A 12,683-nucleotide genomic window follows, 5' to 3' on the forward strand; every position below is an offset into this window, starting at 1 on the left:
GTGTGAGCAATTATAGGCAACCGTGCGGCCTACCACAATAAGAAAATCCCATACCGTATAGTCGGCTATAAAAGGCCCCGATATGAAAAATATGAAACAATTCAATTGAGAAAACTAACGGCCTAATTTATAACAAAAACAATTTACCAAAAAGCAAATATGACAGACATGGTATTAATCGATCCCTCATCCCTAACAACAAAGAGGCCTAGAGCGTTTTTGGAGGAAAAAGTATGACGATATCTTAACAAATGATTAGGCGATACAAAAACGTTTTTTATTTAGTAGCAAAAAATAGTACATCTTAGTTACAAATTATTTTTCTTGAAAATAAATAATCGTATTCAACGAACATGCGATTGCAAAAACAGGATTTTTAAATTGCGCACTGGACATGAGATATACTGAATTAACACTATTATTCCTGCTTTCCACTGTCTGTCACATAATTGTATAAAAGAACAAATCAACAACTTCATTATATTTTGGCTAATTTACAAAAGGACAAGTTATGAAATGAAAAAGTGAGATTTGTTTGAACGAACTAATTTAAGTATTAAGTTGAGGTTTCAAATTGTTTCTACCCTAAAACTCTGATTGGAGTTTGTTGCTTTGGGTACAAATATATTGGGATCAAGCATATCTTGAATATATTATAGCTACCATTACTCTTTAATGTCATATCAGAAATTTATTAAAAAAATAAAGGATTGTTATTTTAATACATATAAACCAGTCACCAAAGTTTCATGAAAACTGCTAAAAGCTCTTTTGAGTTATTGTCCGAAAACTGGAAAATCCCCCTTTTTTAATGAATAAAACCTCATAACTCGGAAACGTAAAATGTAAAATTTATAAAAATCGAAAGGGAGCTCACGTCAATAGATATAAACAATTCACCAAAGTATCATGCAAATTGGTTAAAGCGTATTTGAGTTATTGTCCGACATGTTGACGACGGACAGACGGACGGACGGACAACGGTATACCATAAAACATGCCGTAAACGGGCGTATAAAAATGACATAAAACCATGCACCTGATAAAACAATTGTTTAAATCTGATTTATCAAACAGCCATTTAGGTTCACGATTGCATTTCTTTTTTTTTTTTTAAAGTTGTGCTATTTTAAGTTTCTATCTATCTATTACAATTTTCAAGATAATAGGCAAAAATGGGGAAAATCGTCATTAAAGGGCAATAACTTCAATAAGGATTCGACTAACAATTTCGGTCATGTTGACCTTTTTTGTAGATCTTGTCTTGCTGATTATTATTGCTATTTAAAGTTCCTATCTATCTAATATAGTTTTAAGATATTAGGCAAAAACGCAAAAAAATCCAAAAAGATCGTCATTATAAGGCAATCACTCTAATAGACATTTTCGGAAAACTATTCGATACCGACGCTTACACCTATACCTATGACTACAGCAGTCGGTTGTACGAACGTGGCATTAGCCTAATGGGTCATAAGTCTTCTTTATGATGCATTAGGCTAATGAAGACTTAATGACTCATTAGACTAATGACACGTTCGTACAACCGGCTGCAGGTAATCTTATTGAGAAGGGGTCATCTCAATGTGTACAACGACCACAGGCATTTATATTATAGTTTTTATAATCTACATTTTAAATACTGTATAAAAGATATATTTTGATTGATTTGCTCCTTTATTGGCTTTGTTTAGTAGCTGAGAATTGACCGACCTAATATTGTACTTTGTAAAAAAAAAATTCGGGGTTTTGTGTAAATTATTAGAACTTTAATGGTAAACAGGAACGTTTAAAGCATTTCATAGCGTGAAACATAACGTATTAATAATTATATGGATGATATTATCAATTATCTTGGAGTAATCAGGGGTGTTCGGAATTTTACACCGCGGTGTTGAAAATGCATTGTAAAATTCTTTACAACATGGATTACACCAAGATAATTGATAATATCATCCATATAATTATTTAAAATACGTTATGTTTCATGCTATGAAATGCGTTAAATGTTCCTGTTTTCATTTTTTTTTTTATTTTGTCAAAATTTCGTTTGTTTGGTTTATTTTGGCATTTTTTTGGTGGAAATTAACAATACAACCATTTTTATTTTTTAAATTGCATATTTTCTACTTTAGCCACCGAAACTTTCATTACAAATCCCAAAACCTGATGATTTACACCAATTTAATATACGCTTGCTTCATAGGAAATAAGATACCTTGTTTAGGAGAATGCAGATATCCCTAATGGCAGATAATTTGTTCATTGGATGTCTCCACAGTGCTTTCTAGCAATTCAATTCGCCAATTGTATATTCTACCTTAACTGTATTCCGTTTAAATAGTTGCAAACGGAAACAAGTAAAATAAATTGCTTCGCCGAGCGCAGCTGGATACGACCGCAGAGGTCCAACCCTGAACAGTTGGGGAAAAAATGGACACAATAATCGCGCTTGATACAGGTCTGAATTTGGATTGTAATTAAGTATTTGACACATAATAGGTTTCAGACACAGAATAACTGTGGTCAAAGAACTTAGAATTGGTTATAGGATTTGAATTTATATTTAATTTTTTGCTTTTGTGCAATACACTTTGCTGTTGGGAATTGACCCCCCCCCCCCCTCCCCAAACCAAAAAAAAAAAATTACCCCCCTTTTTTTTGCTTTTGTGCAATACACTATGCTGTTGCGTATTGACCCCCCCCCCCCCCCCCCCCCCCCCCCGACCAATTTTTTTTTGCAAAAAAAAATAATATTTGAACAAACTTTTTTAATTTCTGAAATCTCAAATGAGAAAAAATTTACCCCCACAATTTCTTTTTACCCCCCCCCCCCCCCCATATTTTTCCACCCCCCAAATATTCCTTAATAGTAACTTCTAAAAATAAATTGACAATTAATCACCTTAAGACAATACAACATTTCTTTTTACATAATTTAAAAGCAGTGTAAGGGAGGTAATCCAAACACAAAACATTGTACTTAAAAGTAATTGTCCATTAACAAGGAAACCCTTGTTTTCCCCCTGTTTTTCCCCTAATTTCTAAACGGTTTGAGCCATTAACCCCAAAGCAAATCCTAACCCTCCCTTTGTGGTATGGAAACTTGTGGTATGATTTCAGAGAGATCCATACACCGTTCCACAAGTTATTGTCTGGAAACTAGAAAAATGCTTATTTGGGCCCCTTTTTGGCCCCTAATTCCTAAACTGTTAGAACTATAACTCCCAAAATCAATCCCAACCTTCCTTTTGTGGTTATAAACCTTGTGTATAAATTTCATTAAATTCTAATTCGTAAACTCAAACGAACATAAAATATTTATCAAATAACCACAAACTCTTACATGGGAGACGCCACTTGCAGAGACAAGCGCACATTTTATTATAAATATGAGTATAATATTGTGGAAAGTTCATATAAATACACAGGTATTAAGCAGCTTGTACATGTACTGGTTTCCCCATACTAGTGGTCTACAAATCTGAAAATAAATAATATAACTAATAATATTATTTATTTGGCAAAATGCTACTGTACACTTTGACTGCAATGGCTCGAATGACTTTAAACCACCTGAGTTCACTCGTGCATGAACTCAATATCCCAATCGAACCGACCTTACTATAATTAACCAAACACTAGTCAACTATAAACCAACAACATTTTTACATGTTCGATTTTTGTACAACTTTGATAAATACATTAGATTTCTATTTACTTACACTAAAGTTATTGTCCGGAAACAAAATGCCTTCGGACGACGTGATACCAATATACTATAAAAACAACAGATGGAATAGTTTTGACGTAAATGAACAATGGGTACAGCTTAACATTCTGAACCTTTTTGCACTTGTCAGATTTTCTCTTTTCATAACGGTTTTCAAAATAATACGCAAAACTAGCATTTTATCCTTATGTTGTATTTTTAGCCATGTCGGCCATCTTTGTTGGCATGCGGGGTCATCGGACACATTTTTTCAACTAGATACCCCAATGATGATTGTGGCCAAGTTTGGTTATATTTGGCTCAGTAGTTTCAGAGAGGAATTTTGTAAAAGTTAACGACGACGGACGCCAAGTGATGAGAAAAGCTCACTTGGCCTTTCGGCCAGGTGAGCTTAAAATGACATTACAAGGGAAATAAATTGCTTTGCCGAGCGTAGCTAGATACGACCGCAGAGGTCCAACCCTTAACAGTTGGGGCAAAAATGGACACAATATTCGCGCTTGATACAGGTCTGAATTTGGATTGTAATTAAATATTTGACACATAATAGGTTTCTGACACAGAATAACTGTAGTCAAAGAACTTATAATTGGTTATATGATTTGAATTTATATTTTATTTTTTTTTTGCTTTTGTTCAATACACTTTGCTGTTGCGAATTACCCCCCTCCCCCAACAAAAAAAAAATAATTACCCCCCTTTTTTTTTGCTTTTGTGCAATACACTATGCTGTTGCGTATTGACCCCCTCCCCCCACCAATTTTTTTTTGCAAAAAAATAATATTTGAACAATTTTTTTTAATTTCTGACATCTGAAATGAGAAAAAAATGACCCCCCCCCTCCAATTTTTCACCTATCAAATCATATAACCAATTTCTTCACCCCCCCCCCCCTTTTTCCCCCCAAAAAAATCTTTTTCTCAAGATATGGTCATAATCTCAACTAAAATTTCCAATGGAGTTTGCAACCATAACTACCCATTTATATTAAATACATCATAAAAGTCTTATAATAGAAAATGATATACATAATCATGGCTAAAATTAATATTCCTCACTAGTAACTTCTAAAAATAAATTGACAGCTAATCATCTCAAGACAATACAACATTTCTTAAAACATAAGTTTAAAACAGTGTAAGGGAGGTAATCAAAACATTGTGTTTGGATTATCTCCCTTACACTGCTTTTAAATTGTCTTAATTGTCCATTAACCAGGAAACCCTTGTTTATCCCCCTTTTTTGCTCCTTATTCCTAAACGGTTTGAGCCATAACCCTCCCAAAGCAAATCCTAACCATCCCTTTGTGGTATGGAAACTTGTGGTATAATTTCAGAGAGATCCATACACCGTTCCACAAGTTATTGTCTGGAAACTAGAAAAATGCTTATTTGGGCCTCTTTTTGGCTCCCTAATTCCTAAACTGTTAGGACCATAACTCCCAAAATCAATCACAACCTTCCTTTTGTGGTTATAAACCTTGTGTTTAAATTTCATAGATTTCTTTTTAATTATTCTAAAGTTATTGTCCGGAAACCAACTGTCTTCGGACGACGACGACGACGACGACGTGATACCAATATATGACCGCAAAATTTTTTGCGGTCGTATAAAAATTTTAAAATCTGATTTTCTGAAAATTCCATTGATACACTTGGACTTGCTGATCCTTGTCTAGCCTGCAAAATTAATTTCGCGAAAGATTCCGTTGTCGGCGTTGGCGTCGGCAGCGTCAGCATTTAGGTTCAGTCTGTGGTTGAAGTTTTTTGGACATCAATCACTTTGTCAAACCTACAAGGAATTTTATGAAATTTGGACAGAAGCTTGTTTATGACCAAAATGCAGTATCCAGAACGAAATTAAAATATATATTTTCATTTTCCGTATTTTACTGATAAATGGGCTTAGTTTTTTTGGTTTTTTTTTTTACAGTTAACAAGTAGATACAGTCTGGGGTTAAAGTTTGTTACACATCAATTACTTTGTCAAACCTTATTAGGGTTTTATGAAACTTTGACAGAAGCATGATTAAGAGACAATGTTTAAATCAAACCTTTGAAAGTATTTTTTTTTTCATTTTTAGTACTTTTCTGATAGATGGACTTTGTTTTTACAAAATGGACTTCGTTTTTACAGTTTATATTTACAGACAGTCTGGGATTAAATTATTTTGACATGATAAATTTGTAAACCTTCATGGATTGATATGAAAGATGGACAGAAGCTAATCTTCAAGACCAAGAATAGCATCTAAAGAAAAAGTTTAATTCTTTATTTTACTGATTAATGGACTTACTTTTTAAGTCAACATTACCCTTTTACACAGACAGCAGCAACCGCAGGCGAGATTCTGCAGAACCCCTTACGAATTTGTTTACCCGTTGTCAGTTTTGCTCTTACTATTTTTGTTTTGAAGAATTAGACAAGAAACTGAAATTTTTCTATAAATTTACATTTAAGGGTCAATCACTCTAAAATGGGTTGTCCAATTATTTTAAAAAATTTTGGGAGACAGTTATTAACCTGTACTCTTTCTAAATCCGATTAAAATTCTGATTTATATTAACTCGCGTGCTCGCATATATATGAGGATAACGAAATCAGAGATATGTTTTTCAATTAGATTGACTCTTTCTGCAATAGAGTTAGAGACACAAGCACCATTATAGTTGTTTAGTACCAGTAGTTCAGAGAAGTTTACACCGACTGACGCCAAGTAATGACATAAACTCACATGGGCTTTTAAGCCATGTGAGCTAAAATGACCAGATCAGTGACGGATTTGTGGGGGCTTACCCCCAATTTGTATGGCAAATATTTTATTTTTGCATAAAATCGTGCAACAATAAATTCGGCAGTATATATTGTTTTTGATTCAATGTTACATTTTGAAACCATTTACTACGGTGGCAGAATGCAGCCATGAAAAAAAATATGTTGTTCCCTCAAGATACTATGTCGTCCCCTAAAGATGCTATGTCGTTCCCACAAGATAGTTATGTCGTTCCCTCAAGATGCTATGTCGTTCCCTCAAGATGCTATGTCGTTCCCACATGATAGTTATGTCGTTCCCTCAAGATGCTATGTCGTTCCCACAAGATAGTAATCTCGTTTCCTCAAGATACTATTTCGTTCGCACAAGATAGTTATCTCGTTCCCTCAAGATATTATGTCGTTCCTTCAAGATGATATGTCGTTCCCTCAAGATATTATGTCGTTCCCTCAAGATGCTATGTCGTTCCCTCAAGATGCTATGTCGTTTCCACAAGAAAGTTGTCTCGTTCCCTAAAGATGCTATGTCGTTACCACAAGATAATTATCTCGTTCCCTCAAAATACTATGTAGTTCCCTCAAGATGATATGTCGTTTTCAAGATATTATGTCGTTCCCTCAAGATGCCATGTCGTTTCCACAAGATAGTTATTTCGTTCCCACAAGATAGTTATCTCGTTCCTTCAAGATGCTATGTCGTTTCCCCAAGATAGTTATCTCGTTCCCTCAAGATACTATGTCGTTCCCTCAAGATGTTATGTTGATCCCTCAAGATAGTTATCTCGTTCCCTCAAGATACAATGTCGTTCCCTCAACATATTATGTCGTTCCCTCAAGACACCGTTTCGAAGTGGGAAATAAAGAATATATTAATATAATTTTATTGCTATGTTGTAGGAACGACATACTATCTTGAGGAAACGACATAACATCTTGAGGGAAAGACATCGCATCTTGAGGGAACGAGATAACTATCTTGTGGTAACGACATAGCATCTTGAAGGAACGAGATAACTTTCTTGAGGGAACGCCATAGAATCTTGAGGGAACGACATAGTATCTTGAGGGAACATCTTTTTTTTTCTTTCATGGCCGCATTCTGCCACCGTAATTTACTTCTAATAAATGCAGAAAACCTTTTTTTTTTAAAATCCAATTTACTAGATAAGATTGTTTTTGCAAAATCTGGTCCTATAGCTAGTTACCTTCCATAAGGTCAACCATATTGATGCTTGCAAATTAATGTAGTTTCAATTTAATTAAGACTTAACTGAATTAAGAGTTTCTCTCCACAAATGAAACTGTTCAACGGGTCCGAGATTTTAACAAATTGCTGTAGAAGAACCACACCTGATTAAATATAGCATACTTACCTGGGCCTGATTTAGGGGAGGACAGGGTATCGGCTCCACCTCTGGGGCTACATATAGGATAAATGCAGATCTTTTACCAGTATCACTCCAAACGTTGGCTTACCAGACACACCTGCTAACAATCCTATGACTTGAATTCCACTTCAAGGCTACTATGATAGTGTTTCCGTACATTGCTATGCACATAATATATTGTAACGCGTCTTTTGAAAGGCAAGGTCTTGACCACAGTGAAATATACATTTAAGCTAAAGTGTTTTCATCGACTTTTAAAGGGAGATAAGGCAGTTTAATCAATATTTCATTATATATACGAGTCTGAATCACTCACCTAGTAGAAGATACCCACCGGTATGCCATTTTCCACATGTTTTCCTTAATAACAATCAGCTATATTTGCTAACTTGTAGATCTTATTAAAAAGCAGTTTTGAAGGTATTGTATTGATGATCAAGTTTATACCCATCTATTCAATAAAGGCAACAACCACGTTAAAAGGTCATTTGACGATTTTTGCCAAGTTTGGACCCTTTGAACCCCAATGTGGACCAAATTGACAACGGGGCTCAAAATCCTAATACACACAATTAGATTCAGCATATCAAAGAACCCCATATATATTTAATTTTTGTTGAAATCAAACAAAGTTTAATTTTGGATCCCGATTTGGACCAACTTGAAAACTGGGCCTAAAATCAACAAGAGTGCACACACTGAAATGTGTCGCCTTCTTTACTAGATATTGAAATTATGTTGATAGTTTTAAATATAAAGCTTAACTACAACTATCACATAAACTTAACATGATCCAAGAAAATGAGGTCAAGGTCAGATAAACCAAACTGTAAATACATGTACACCTTACAATCATTCCATACACCAAATATGCTTTCAATATAATTGACCTATTGCACATCTAAGAAACAAACTTAACCAGGAAAACTTAACATTGATCAATGAACCATGAAAATGAGGCCAAGGTCAGATGATAATTTCCAGACAGACATATACACCTTACAATCATTCCATACACCAAATATAGTGATCCTATTGCTTATAGTATTAGAAAAACAGACCAAAACACAAAAATTTAACTTTAACCACTGAACCATGAAAATGAGGTCAAGGTCAGATGACACCTGCCAGTTGGACATGTACACCTTACAATCATTTCATACACCAAATATAGTAGACCTATTGCTTATAGTATCTGAGATATGGACTTGACCACCAAAAACTTAACCTTGTTCACTGATCCATGAAATGAGGTCGAGGTCAAGTGAAAACTGTCTGACAGACATGAGGACCTTGCAAGGTACGCATATACCAAATATAGTTATCCTATAACTTTTAATTAGAGAGAAATTAAGAATACTAAAATTCTTCCAACTTTTTTTTCAAGTAGTCACTCAACCATGAAAATGAGATCAAGGGCAATGGACATAACATAAGGCATCTATTATATACAAAGTATGAAGGATCCAGGTCTTCTACCTTCTGATGTACTAAGGTTTTAAGAAGTTTGTTAACACCGCCACCAACGGATCACTATCCCTATGTCGAGCTTTCTGAGACAGAAGTCGCAGGCTCAACAAAAATCTGAATACATGTTTAGATTCAGCATATCAAATTACCCCAATAATTCAATTTTTTGTTAAAATCAAACTAAGTTTAGTTTTGGACTCTTTGGACCTTAATGTGGACCAATTCAAAAACATGGCCCAAAATCCATAATGATAAATACATGGTTATTTCAGCATATTAAAGAACCCCAAGAATTCAAGACTTAGAATTAAACAACATTGAAATAGACCAAAAAAATAAATAAAGTATTGTTTTTCGGCCCCCTTTTCCTAAACGGTTAGGGTCATAATCCCCAAAATCAATTACAACCTTCCATTTTTAGTATGAAACCTTGTGGTAAAATTTCATAGAGATCCATAGACTTATATTCAAGCTGTAGTCCAGAAACTAAATCCAGGGCCAAACTGATAAAAGATTACCCTCATTGGAATTTTCTTGACAACATAGTGCATGTTTCAATTTCAAATGAATCTAGTTAACATAGAAGACATTTCACTAGTAAAACTTAATTTGAACATCTTTATAGCAAGTCAAATATAACTAACTAACCTTTCAAAAGACTCATTACAATAAATAAATTAAATAAATATCATTACAAATTTTACTTGAATCTTTCATAGCAGCTATAAAGTTGAATTCAAGTCCTGTTCAATTCAATACAATTGGGTCACAATTTTACAGGTAACAAAGATCAGCTCCATATTAACTATAAATAATGCACAGCTGACCATTGATAATAAACTGCTTTGCTGAGCGAGCTGGAATCGCCCGCAGAGGTCCAACCCTGAACAGTTAGGGCAAAAATGGACACAATATTCAAGCTTGATACAGGTCTGAATTTGGATTGTAATTAAATATTTGATATATTATAGGTTTCTGAAAAAATGTAGTCAAAGAACTTGAAATTGGTTATATGAAAGATTTCTTGCTGTTGTGCAATACACTGTGCTGTTGCGCAATACTTAGTAAATCTGTTGTCAGATTATAAACAAATAAAATCTTATAACTCGGAAACGTAAAATCGAAAATTTATAAAAACAATAGGGAGCTCATGTCGATAGAAATAAACAATTCACCAAAGTTTCTTGCAAATTGGTGAATTTTTTTTTGAGTTATTGTCCGAAAACTGGAAAATCCCCCCTTTTTTAATGAATAAAACCCCAAAACTCAGAAACCGTAAATCCGAAATTTAAAAAAAAATAAATAAAATGCTCCGCAGGGCGCAGCTTGATACGACCGCAGAGGTCGAACCCTGAACAGTTGGGGCAAGTATGGACACAACATTCAAGCTTGATACAGCTCTGAATTTGGATTGTGATTAAATATTTGACACAGCATAGGTTTCTGACACAGAATGAATGTGGTCTAAGAACTTAAAAATTTCAAATTGGACATTCACCTATTATGGTCCAATATCCAAAATCTAAATACATGGTTAGATTCAGCATATCAAAGAACCCCAAGAATTCAATTTTTGATGAAATCAAACAAAGCTTAATTTTAGACCCTTTTGATCTCAATGTGGGCAAAGTTGATAACGGGGCCCAAAAATCAAAAATCTAAATACATGGTTAGATTCAGCATATTAAAGAACCCCATATATTCAATTTTTGTTGAAATCAAACAAAGTTTAATTTTGGACCCCGATTTGGACCAACTTGAAAACTGGGCCCATAATCAAAAATCTAAATACATGTTTAGATTCAGCATATCAAAGAACCCTAAAAAAAAATTATTTTTTGTTAAAATCAAACTAAGTTTAATTTTGGACCCTTTGGACCTTTATGTAGACCAATTTGAAAACGGAACCAAAAATTAAGAATCTAAACACACGGTTGGATTCGGCATATCAAAGAACCCCAATAATTCAATTTTTGATGAAATCAAACAAAAAAGTTAAATTTTGGACCCTTTTAACCTCAATGTGGATCAATTTAAAAACGGGGCCCAAAATCCAAAAACTTAATACAAGGTTAGATTCAGCATATCAAAGAACCCCATATATTCAATTTTTGTTGAAATCAAACAAAGTTTAATTTTGGACCCCGATTTGGACCAACTTGAAAACTGGGCCCATAATCAAAAATCTAAATACATGGTTAGATTCAGCATATCAAAGAACCCCATATATTAAATTTTTGTTAAAATCAAACTAAGTTTAATTTTGGACCCTTTGGACCTTTATGTAGACCAATTTGAAAACGGAACCAAAAATTAAGAATCTAAATACACGGTTAGATTCGGCATATCAAAGAACCCCAATAATTCAATTTTTGATGAAATAAAACAAAGTTAATTTTTAGACCCTTTGGACCTCAATGTGGACCAATTTAAAAACGGGGCCCAAAATCCAAAAACTTAATACAAGGTTAGATTCAGCATATTAAAGAACCCCAAGAATTCAAGAATAAAACCCCATTGAAATTGATCAAGAAATAAGCAATTTATACGAAGTATCTTCTTTTGCACAATACTGTGCAATTGAATATTTCTTGCTATTGCGCAATACTGTACAATTGACAATTTCTTGCTATTGCGCAATATTGTGCTATTGGATATTTCTTGCTATTGCGCAATACTGTGCAATTGAAGATTTCTTGCTATTGCGCAATACTGTGCAATTGAAGATTTCTTGCTATTGTGCAATACTGTGCAATTGAAAATTTCTTGCTATTTCCTGTTTGGTGTGTATCTCCTACCATATCATTATTTGCTTTTCAATATAAATCAGAAATAACCAACTTAAAATGGAAAATTTTAAAAGAAAAAAAAAAGAAAAAAATAAAAAAAATCCCCCCCCCCCCAATTTTTTGAACCCCCTTATGATTCATCACCCCCAAACTCAATCCCAGCCTTCCCTTTGTAGTATGGTACCTTGCAGTACAATTTCAGAGAGATCCATACACTTGAACACAAGTTAGTGTCTGGAAACTAGAAAAATGCTTATTTTTGGCCCCTTTTTGGCCCCCAATTCCTAAACGTTTCGGGCAATTACCCCCAAACTCAATTCCAGCTTTCCCTTTGTGATATGGAACCTTGTAGTACAATTTCAGAAATATCCAAACACTTACACACAAGTTATTGTCATGAAACTAGAAAAATGCTTGTTTTTTGCCCCTTTTTTGGCCCCCAATTCCTAAAATTTTGAGGCAATTACCCCCAAAATCAATTACAGCCTTCCCTTTGTGATATGGAACCTTGTGGTACAATGTCAGAGAGAT

Source organism: Mytilus californianus, unplaced genomic scaffold (genome assembly GCF_021869535.1).
Source record: "Mytilus californianus isolate M0D057914Y unplaced genomic scaffold, xbMytCali1.0.p SCAF_13, whole genome shotgun sequence".
In the NCBI taxonomy this organism is placed as follows: domain Eukaryota; kingdom Metazoa; phylum Mollusca; class Bivalvia; order Mytilida; family Mytilidae; genus Mytilus; species Mytilus californianus.